Below are 12186 nucleotides of genomic sequence, written 5' to 3'. Positions count from 1 at the left end.
ATACTCCTGGTTTACAGAAGACTTACAAAGGAGCAGAGAAGTAATTTATAAGTTTCTAAAGTAAATGTTCTAAAAACAGGTGCCTGTGCCTATATTCATGAAGAAACTTGTCTGAATTTTATCAAATGAGAAATTTAAAGTCTTCAAGTTCACTATGTTGATCAGAATCTCAGCATTAGTATTTCTAAAACCTTCCAATAATTCTTATGCATGGCTAGATTAAACATAACAACACAACTGTGACTTTTATAATAGTGTAATTCAAACCCATGACCAAGTAAACTTAAATTAGGTTGTTTCTCTAGCTGCATTGTCATTTTGTTCTCTCTTTATAAGCAAAATTCACTTTACTTTTACCCCCACCCACAAATAATTCTGTTTTTAGCATATGATTATTATTTTATGTTTGGTGTTCATCATATTGCAGAATAAACTAATACTAGAAAATATTTTAATAATAAAAGGGATCTCTGGGTGGCTCAGTGGTTTAGCGCCTGCCTTTGGCCCACAGCGTGATCCTGGAGTCCCAAGATCGAGTCCCACATCAGGCTCCTTGCATGGAGCGGGCTTCTCCCTCTGCCTGTGTCTCTGCGCCTCTCTCTCTCTTTCTCATGAATAAGTGAATAAAATCTTTGGCCACTCTGCACTGAGCAAAATGACTAGAAGGAAAAACTCACCTCTAAAGAAAGAATCAGGGATCCCTGGGTGGCACAGCGGTTTGGCGCCTGCCTTTGGCCCGGGGCGCGATCCTGGAGACCCGGGATCGAATCCCACATCGGGCTCCCGGTGCATGGAGCCTGCTTCTCCCTCTGATTGTGTCTCTGCCTCTCTGTCTCTCTCTGTGTGGCTATCATGAATAAATAAATAAAATCTTAAAAAAAAATAAAGAAAGAATCAGAAACAGTCCTCTCTCCCACACAGTTACAAAATTTGGATTACAATTCAATGTCAGAAAGCCAATTCAGAAGCACTATTATAAAGCTACTGGTGACTCTAGAAAAAAGCAAAAAGGATTCAAGAGACTTCATGACTGCAGAATTTAGATCTAATCCGGCAGAAATTTTAAAAAAATCAATAACACATAGTCACACCAAGAAAACCACCAAGATTATTTCCCATATGTGAGGACAAAGCTAATCTGGGCTTTGTTAATGTAAAATTAAGACATTTTGTCATGGGTGGGACACTAATTTTGGGCTCCTAAACAAATAACTAAGGAGAAGAAATTTTTCATTCTTCTGAAGATTGTGGTAGTGGAGCCCTCAGGAGTGTCCAATGCTCCTCCATTTCTACCAAAATTGATGACCCTCTCAGAGATTAATGGGAAGGAAAGTTGACTGGACACTACAAACAAGTGAGACCTGTGCATTATGTGAAATGTAAGGGCTTCTCCCACTCAAGCAGTTAACTGATGAGAAATTTCTTCATATTAAAGTTAAGCCACTTGATATTGAAAGTAGGTATTTTTTCTCTATTAATATCCCCCCCCCAGAATTTATTAATAGGATTTTTCATTTATTTTATAATTATGTTTTTATTTATGTGATAGTTTTCATCGTGTTTATTGTTTCATAATTCTAGAACACTAATCTATTTTGTCTGTTTAATATATATATATATATTTTTTTTTTTTTTCAAGATTCCTGGGTGGCTCAGCAGTTGAGCATCTGCCTTTGGCTCAGGGTGTGATCCCGGAGTTCCAAAATCGAGTCCCACATAGAGCTTCCTGCATGGAGCCTGCTTCTCCCTCTGCCTATGTCTCTGCCTCTCTCTCTGTGTCTCTCATGAATAAATAAATAAAATCTTTTAAAAACTTTTTTTTCCAAAAATATATGCATTTTTCACAAAAGCATAAGAACAAGTTTATCTAAAGGATATTTATTCTCTTCAAAATAAATTGAAAGTATACTGCCACTAACATCGCACTGATATTCTTTTTCATGTAAGTTTACCCTTGAACAATGCAGAATTTAGGGCATCTACCCTGTTTAGTCAAAAATCTACATATAACACTTGACTCCTCAAAAACTTAACTACTAATAGCTTACTGTTGACTGGGAGCCTTACCAATAACATAAACAGTCACTTAACACATATTTCGAATGTTATATGTACTACATACTATATTCTTGTAGTAAACTATAGAAAAATATTTTAAAAAATATAAAAGAAAATACATTTAAGGAACTCTACTGTATTTATTGAAAAAACCCACATGTAAATGAGCCCATACAATTTTAACCCATGTTATTTAAGGGTCAGCTGTATTGTGGAAATATATATGGTGTATGACTTAGTTTTTCATAAAAAACTGATACTCTGACTTTTGAGAGAGATTAAAATAGAAAAATATTCACCAATTTTTAAAATTGTAAAATCCAGTGTTGCACCCCCAGTAGAATATCCAGTAACCATATATGACTATTGAGCATTTGAAATGTTATTAGTACAAATTGAGATGTTTGTAAGTGGAAAATATATACTGGATTTTAATGACTTGGTATAAAAATAAGTAAAAAAAATCATGATTTTTTATCAATTGCATGATGAAATGATAGTATTTTGGATATATTGAAAAAATATTAAAATCAATTACTTTTTTTACCTTTTTATGTGGATAACGGAAAATTTAAAATTACATATATGACTTGTATCATAATTGGACAGTGTTGTCCTAATGCCTTGGCAAGTTGAATTTTGCCTTTAATGTCAATATACTGATTTGTTGGACTGTAAATACCTAAATTAAGTATGGCATACAAAAAGAACAAAACCACAGTCTCAGAATTATTTCCTGTGATAGAATTCAACAGAAATATCACTAAATTGTCAGTTTTCAACAATTTTTATCTATGAAAACTTTTCATATAGTTCAATTTTTATCCTTCCTCTTTGATTTAAAAGTTCATTGATGTTTTTCTTTTAATATCAAATGACTGTGACTATCTCCTTCTTACCTTATAGTATCAAATCTAATTATTTTTATATCAGTGCTCAAAATTCCAATTTTCATAAAAGGCTTATTTATGACAATATGTTGACTGGGTCAGAATATGTCTACATTTATTTTGAAAAAATATGGAATAATTCCTGTATGGTTCTCTGAAGCCTACTCTCATGAGTGGCAGAAAATTTGGGGTCTATATCAATAGTGTCGGAATGTTGGGGATTTTGAGACATATATAGTGATGCCCTTTGATTTTAATTGGGAGAGGTGTTAATTTTGATCTACTATTTTAATTAGAATAGTCTATTTGATAAACTCTATGTCCCATGACCTGGAAATAGGCAGAGATCACTGAAATTATGAGGGAAAAGTCATACTAATGAAGTAATATAACTCTTTGAGCCATAAAGGAAGACAGGGCATGAATGTAAAATTACTAATATTACTTGTAATGTGCATCTATGTCCAACTGTTCTTTGATCTGACTCCCTTTTAAACAACAGTATAAATGAAATAAGTATACCATTATTGGCTCTGCTATGGATAACTTTTCTGAAAAAGTTAACTATGAGGAGACAGAAAAGAGTTTCCATGCTGGCGGGAAGTAAGGACAGAAAAGAGTACAGAGATTGACAGATTGGGCAAGCCCAGAGAGGGCAGAACTATCATTGACCGTGAGCAGAGCAGGAAGCTGGCACACAAAGGAACATAGAAAAAATTAAAGTTACAAACAGCATGTTTGTAAATAGCATTTCCCCAGTCTCAGATATGTCCAAAGCAACTCCTTAAGGAAGAAAATTGCAGAAATAGTCTGAATTTCCAAAGGATTCTAGGAATACCTTGAAGTTTGAGCAAGTCAAGAGATACAGGACTTTGGGATATTGCAACGATGGCAAAATTATACTCTGTTGTTTCAGATGAAAGCACAGACAGAAAACTTGTTTTAAAAAGTTTTATCCTTATCCACATCTCCCTACATGCATAATTACATCCTCATTTGAAAATATATTTCATGGTGTCTATATTTTGACTTTCTAGTCAAATTTAGGATCCAACAAAGTTCTATTTGATTATAATTTCTATGAAAAGCCTCCATGAATTTTCAGTGGTAGATATTTTGTCCTATGAAAGCCAGGCTTTTCCAAGTTGGTCTTATATATGGAGACACTTTATGTTATATGTTTTAAATTTTAAGATCATATGTCTGGGGTGCCTGGGTGCCTCAGTCGGTTCAGCATCTGACTCTTGATTTTGGCTCAGGTCATGATCTCAGGAACCTGGGATTGAGCCCCCGGAGGCTACACTCAGCTCAGAGTCTGCTTATCTCTCTCCCCACCCCTCATCCCTCCCCCGCTCCTCTCTCTTTCATAAATAATAAATAAGTAAATAAATAAATAAATAAATAAATTATATATATATATATACATATATATATATTAGAAGATAATAAGTATGTGTCTATTCAGTGCTTGTGTTGAAAAAGTCACCTTTGCTCACTTGGTAAATACCTTTTTCCATAGGTTTCAAGTGACTTGTCCTTATGCCTTCAAGCAACTCTGATAATGCAGCCTAGTACAACCCCTCAGTGAAAAAATTGTCCTAGGTAAGGAATGCTACTAAAATCACTCTTTGGCCTAATGATTGGTTTGCTTGCCTTTATACACATATCTATACACTTATGCAGACCATTTATTTAGCCACCTGAATGAGCCCCTGCTCTTAGAATTTTGTTAGATGTTGAGGATGGAGTAGTAAATAGAATTTTGACATGAATTGCATTAAAACAAAACTGTTAGCTCTCAATAGCAATTAGTAGTCAACCTTTGCTTGGGACCATGGAAATTAAAAATCTTGCCAGTTTTGAATGCTTTTATTTTTCTTCATCATATTGTCAATTCTAGTTCCCAATGAATGTAGGTACAGGTGATTATGGGACTTTCTTGATATCTAGCTAAGATATACTAACCTAAAAACTGCCTCTTTTCTTCCCTTTCATCAATGGCTAATATGAGACTTCTTGTTTGGGGGGGAAAAAAAGGCAAATAATGTGATATGTGATATCTACTCACTCATTCCTTCATTCAGTAAACAAAAAGTGAGGAGGGTCAAGTTGAACTTGATAGTCATTAATAGTAGCTATGACATGGCTAGGGCCACTATTGTTCCCAAAATAAATTTTGTTGGTATGAGTCTCTTAATATCTTTCACATTTCTCTTTTTAGTGATACTGCCTACAATGCCTATTTCCTTCCCTAAATTGTTTTCTACTGGGGTACTGAACTTTCTGTTTAAGAAAGATCACTTCAGGGAATCTCTGGGTGGCTCAGCCGTTTAGTGCCTGCCTTTGGCTCTGCGCATGCTCCTGGAGTCCCGGGATCGAGTCCCACCTCTGGCTCCCTGCATGGAGCCTGCTTCTCCCTCTGCCTGTGTCTCTGCCTCTCTCTCTCTCTCTCTGTCTGTCTCTCATGAATAAGTAGATAAAGTCTTTTAAAATAAAAGATCACTGCAATATAATGGTAAAAGGAGATTAGATATCAAGAAGGTACTAAAATGAAGGAAAAAGCAATTGTTTGATGGTGATGGGAGTGGAGATAGAGAAAGGGTTCAAAATATTTAGAAAAGGATTAAAAGGACTAGTGATGTGAAAGGATAAATAGGCTGAGGAAGAGCAAATTTAGGAATCTAGGATGGCTCGTTAATCTAAGTGTTCTGCAAATATTTTTCATGAAAAATTATTTTTCTAAATGTTTTTTGCATGGTCATCTGTGAAGTGCCATTTGATTGGTACCAAGTAAGTGAGCTTATTCAGATGCAGACTAAAAGAAACATAATACAAATATTGAATGAAAGACTAAAATAGGGACGCCTGGGTGCCTCAGCGTTATTAAGCGTCTGACTTTGGCTCAGGGTATGAGGATGGCGTCCCACATCAGGCTCCCTGCATGGAGCCTGCTTCTCCCTCAGCCTACATCTCTGCCTCTCTCTGTGTGTCTCCCATGAATAAATAAATAAAATCTAAGAAAAAAAAAAAAAGACTAAAAGAGTTGGGAAAGAAATAACTAAAAGTACGGATGTACTCATTTCCCGAAATTTTAGCTAATGATGGTTAATATTTATTTTTGTACCAGACATATTCTTACATGTTTTACCTATACTAAGTAGATTAATATTCACAATAACTCTGTAAATTAAGCACTGTTATTTTTCCAGTTTAACAGATGAAAAAATTAAAGTCTGAGTCACTTAGTAACTTGTCCAAATTTTTATAGCTTGGAGAGTGAGGATAAAAACAAATTTAAGTCCTATAGGCTTATAGCCTGGTCTAGTAATATCTATACTCTATTGTGTCTATATTTTAAATTTCTGAAATGCTCTATAAGAACAAGTACTGTATCTTCTTCTTTTTGAAGGCAAAATACAAATATACATTAAAATTACATTTTTCTTATCTACTCCAAAAATACTTATTTTCTGGCACTATTTATGACTTGGGTAATTATCTCAATATAATATCACATGTAGCGTTCTTACTACTTAATTTTATCCATATGAACAGATTATTTTTCTATTTCCCTGTATGGGAATTGCATGCAAGTTGAAATTGTATACCAATAAAACATTTTTAATGGAGGCTGATAATTCCTACCAGAACTTGCCTCAAGTAAAGTTTTGATTTTTAATAACTTCTTATTAAACTGATTAGAAGAATTTGAGGAATAATTTCTTTAAAACATTTATTTCCAAAGTAATTTTTAAATTACATTATTATTTTCAAGTTGTGATCAGCCTGCATTTTTTTCAGAGAAGAGGCAATTCACGAACAGAGTTTGCAGTAGCAGAGAATTCTTATAACATTTCTAGTGACAGAAAACATAACAAAATTAAACATAACTAACCAACAATTTTCTTATATTGTTCATAGTATATTTGACTTTAGAAAACAAAATAAAGATAATTATAGATCTCTAATCCCTTTAAGAATTATAATTTTAAAAACATATTAAAGAAGCTCTCTGATTTTAAATAAATCATCTAGTATAGTACTTTTCAGACTCAACCTGAATCAAAATCATCTGGAAGGTCTGTTAAAATGTTGATTCCTATTAGGTAACCCCAGAGATTCTGATCCAATGTGTCCAAGATAGGGCCTAACTTTGCCTTTGTGATAGGCCTCCAAGTAATGCTAATGTTGCTGTTTTATGGTCCACACTTCATAGACCATTGCTTTAGTCCACATTTAAGACTATTGAGATATCATGGTGAAATTAAGCAAAAACAAAACAGTTAATCAGAATATAAAAAAGAACTAGATTTGTTCCCAACTTCAATACTTCTTGTTTTGTATTCATTTATTTGTTTATTTTCTAAGCTGAAAGTCTACCTGGAAAACAGACAAACAAAAAACTACCCCAACATATTTCATTTGTGTAGTCTCTGAATAGTAAAAGACAAGCTCCACACATGTCTATGATGAAGAGTTTATCCAATAAGCCTCTAGACATAAACTGATCCAACCCATGTGATTTACCTTTTAATCTTCATCCTTTCTGGCCATCCTTTTCTCATTAGATCTAAAATACAGTAATAATGTTTACTAAAATTAGAAACTGTAATAGAAAAATAGCAAAGACAGGCCATGAGAACCAGCAATCTTAGAATTGTAATTTACATTCCAGTGGGAGACATCTATGAAAAGACTTATTTTAATTTAATCCTCAGTTAGGGGTCCTGTTTTAAGAGCAAAAAAGAAACACTGAAATCAGCTCTCTATGAGCAATCCAGATTTTTAATATAGTTAGATTATAAGGTAATAACATTGTGTAAGTTTCTCAAAACTTATGATCCCACACAGGTTTAATTGCCATAAGCCATTAGTTGAGAACATTTTCTTGAGAAATATATATTAAACAAAAATGTGAATGGAAAGCAACTGTTTCAAATATCTTAAACTGTGGAACTTCATGTTAAATGTTTTTCTCTTATGAAAAGAAAAAAGAGTGTTCTAATATAAGTATAGAATTTCTCAAATTGCTCATTTTGTAAAAAATATATCAGTGGGAACAAACTATTTTAGAAATAAAGAAAAGAGATAGCTTTATCCAACTTTAATTTTTGTATGTTATTTTAGGAGAGCAAGTTAACATGTACAGCATACTAAAATTAAAAAACAAAACAAAAAACAAAACAAAACATTGAAGTCTAGTAGGCATGCTATTTATTCTCCATCTGCCCTTATCCCAGCTCTATTCTCCTCTTCTATGTTTCTCTCAGTCCAAGAGGCTGGCCTCTGGACACTCTATCTTCCAGATCCCCTTGATATCTAGCTTTAGTTGGATTTGTATAATGGTAGTATGAGGAGGCTTAAAGGAGGAGACAGAAACTAAACTATTTGTTCCCCACTCCCTCCTGGTAGTCATTCCATTCCTCTGTGGCAATAACTTCCACAAGCTGGCCCATATATCCAATATTCTAGCATTCACTGAGTACCAGTAACCATTTCCTTCCTTTTTCCCTGAGGCCCTGGAATTGGTAACTGTAGGTTTCTGTAGCTATCCTCTGGATATCTCGGCATTTCCCATATGACACAATAGACATTTTAGACTGGATAGTCCTTTTTTTGTTCAGAACAATCCTATGCATTGTAGGATGTTTAGCATCATTTTTGGGTGCAAGTAGCACCCCTCCCCAGTAAGGATAATAAAAAATGTCTCTAACTGTCAAATGTTACTTGGAGGACAAAATCTACTTTCCTTCCCCCTTCTCCCTACACATGCCCTCTACCTGAGAACCACTGCCATAAACCATCTGACAGTTCTGTATTATTTTCCTTCTCTTCATTATAGCCATTGGAGTAGAATCTTGACTCATATAACACAAAATGATTAAATAAAACAATTGGGAAAATGGATGTATTGACTGATGTTGGTAACATTTGAAAAGTAAATAATGGTTAGTAAAGTTTGTGTGATAAGATTATATCAGACCATGGAAAATCTTTAATCCTTACAAACAGATAAGAATAGTTCTTAAAGGTTTGAAACTATGGAATATACTTAAGATGATTATTTGTTTAAATAATTTGTTAAACAATATACAAATTACCAAAATGCAGATAACATAAAAGGCAAAATATTATTATATTAAATAAAATAAAATATTCTGAAGAGTTTTAATAATAGTAAAGTAAACCAAAGCTAAAAAATTCTATAGATATTTATAGGAATGATGTTAAATAATTATTATTTACATTAGGAAATTATTATAAAAATAAACTCAGTGTTAAGTGTTAAAAATCCAGTGAACACATTTTTTGATATTATAAAATGGCCGTTATTAATGCTATATTAAGCATTTCCAGTTTTCTGCTTCCTGAGATAAGGTAGCATTTCTCTGCCCCTTTGAAGTTAAGTTTACTGTTTACCCAATAAAATATGTGCAGAAGCAACTTCTTTTTCTTTTCTGTTTTAAAATTGATGCTCTATAATTGGTTTCCTATTTAAAGACAATGATAGTAAGAATTGGTCTATCTCATGTTTAATGATAAATAACAGATTTCATCAGTTAGTTATCATGATTATTTAGTTCATCATTTCTAACAGAGTTTATCTTTTACTCCCATCCTAAAATTCCAAGTTAGTTAAAACAAAGTTAGCTTTTTCTTAATTCATCATTCATGATGAAGATGGGGATGAGACACATTGCATATAATTATAAACATCTTAGATTAGATTTAATATCATATTAATTCACAGGGAAATATGTTTAATCACTTAAATAAATGAAAAGCTAATATTTGTATCACATAATTCTTAGTACTCTAAGAAGACTAAACGACTTTGCAATTAATTCTTTCTAAAATTATAAAATAATCCTTCAATTATTAGCTCATCTACTCTCGACCCTTGAGAATTATGGAAACAAAGTTTGCTAATTGTAGCATATCTGAATTTTAATCTCATATCTTTTAAATCATCATCCAGTGATTTTTCTAATATACCTTTTTTCTCCTTTCCTATGCCATTAATTTCTAGATCATAGGTATGATAAAGAAATGTAAGCCACCACATAAAGTATTCTCTGGCCGGTAGAAGTAATAATATAGGAAACAAATTTAATATTTAAAAGTATCTTCCATATGCAAATTTGCTTAATCTTCACAACTATACTATTGAGATTGTTGCTGTTGTGGTTTATGTGATATTTAAAAATAAAGGGAACAAACATTTATTATTTCCAAATTACTGTTCCAATGTGTGAGCAGCGGCTGCCCGTAAAGTAGATTCCTTCATTGAAAAAGTATTGCAGTAGCAAAACCCATGGTCTCTTACAATAGCTATCAGTCTAAAAACTTGGGAAGAATTTAGTGAGCAAAAAGGACAGAGGTTAGGTTGTCATTTGGCCATAGCTTTTCAGGATCAAGGACATTTATGTATAAAATATATGCCAAAAAAAATAAAATAAAATAAAATAAATAAAATAAAATAAAATAAAATATATGCCAATCGCCCTGGTTTAGTTTAATGATTCTTTGTTGCGAGGTAGAATGATAGCATGCCTCACAAGGATATTTATAATAGAATATAAACTACATGAAGTCAGAAGCTTATAACTGTGGAATGTGCTTGGACAAATTTGAATTTATCTTGTTCAAAGTTGCATCCCCAAAATAGTGGCTACAGTTTAGCATATAGTAGCTATTCCACAAATTTTGTGTTGTTAAAGTCATAATCACATCCACATTTGGATAACAAAATTAGGACTCAAAGGAAAGTCATAGGAAAGATTATTTAAAGAAGTCAAAAAGCACATAAAGTTATTATAATTGTGAATTTAACTAAACAGTAACCTATATTTTTGTCTAATAAACTTTCTTTCTCTGTGTTCCCATAAATATATGGTACCCTAAGGATTTAATGTACATTTAATAAGAGAAAGTGTGCAGGCTTATTTCAGATGCTATTGTATTACAATACTAGTGTCATTGTATAAAACGTACATTATAATAAAAGTGATGTCAATTTCCATGCTAGCAGTAGTCCAGTGGTCCTGTTGTGAAGATAGCCAAGCTTTCTCGCATTAGTGCTCAGAAAACTAGGTCTCTAGAATATGATTATGAAATCTTACTTCTTTATTTGTAGTGTGTGTGTGTGTGTGTGTGTGTAATTAGACCAGATGCTAAAGTCTCTCTAAATTTCAAAATGGATACTTTATTTATTGCTATTTAGTCTCTTCTGAGCCTTACTATTTATTTTCTTCTGAGTTGTTTATATCATGTTTGTGAATTTGAAAATTGGCTAATATTGGAGAAGAATCATGTTTATTTTTGAAAATTAATTATTCCATTGTAGCTTTCACTGTTTATACCCCTTTACCTGCCCCCCATTGACTTCAGTCACAAATAAGCCTTTTAAAGTACTCTGCCACATTTTAGCAGAATAGCCTGGTGAGTAAGGAGCTAGGAGCAGTACCAGAAACCATTAAACCTTATATAAATGATGCCAGTAAGGTATGCCACAGCGGCAGTGCTGCATTCAATTATAAATAATAACATAAGTACAAGTGCATGCCCTGGGCTTTCAGCTGATTAAATATCATAACTACACAGACTCCAATACAGAGGCACAAAAGAAAGATTCCTAGTTTTTACCTAGAAACTAAAACTCTATCACTTAAGTGTTAATTGGTGTTACATTGAGTAACAATGCTGTGAACCGAAAAGGCAAGACAAGGACTCCCTGCTGTAATGTTAAAATGGTATGCATCTATTATCAGCTCGCTAAATTACCAGTAGTGTGTACACTACCTCATCTAGTTGAAATAATGCAGGAAAACAGTAGGGGGTGAATGGGACCAACCTGCAAACTGATAAATTCAGTTCATGGACATCTGAATTATACCTCACTATCACATATCCTACATTTTCTGAGGATAAATGATTAAAAAGGAAAGCATCTAAATGAGATTTGACTATGTACTGGGAACTGTAATGTCATGTAGATGTGAGTTTTTGTAATTAAAATGCATACTATTTTGTCCTATGCACATAATATATACAAATAAAAGTAAACATTCGATGATATTAGTGTTTATATTGAGTTGTAATGTCATAATCCTGGGGATTGTTCTGAGAAAAGCAAGAAATGTAATAATTCTTGAAAACATATAGCTCCTCTGCATTCTCACCAACTATGTCTCCAATTTACACAAAAGGAAAATGAAGCTCGAAGAATTGATGCTTA

Source organism: Canis lupus, chromosome 7 (assembly GCF_048164855.1).
Source record: "Canis lupus baileyi chromosome 7, mCanLup2.hap1, whole genome shotgun sequence".
Taxonomy (NCBI): Eukaryota; Metazoa; Chordata; class Mammalia; order Carnivora; family Canidae; genus Canis; species Canis lupus.
The sequence above is the reverse complement of the archived record's forward strand: the minus strand, read 5'-3'. Positions refer to the sequence as shown.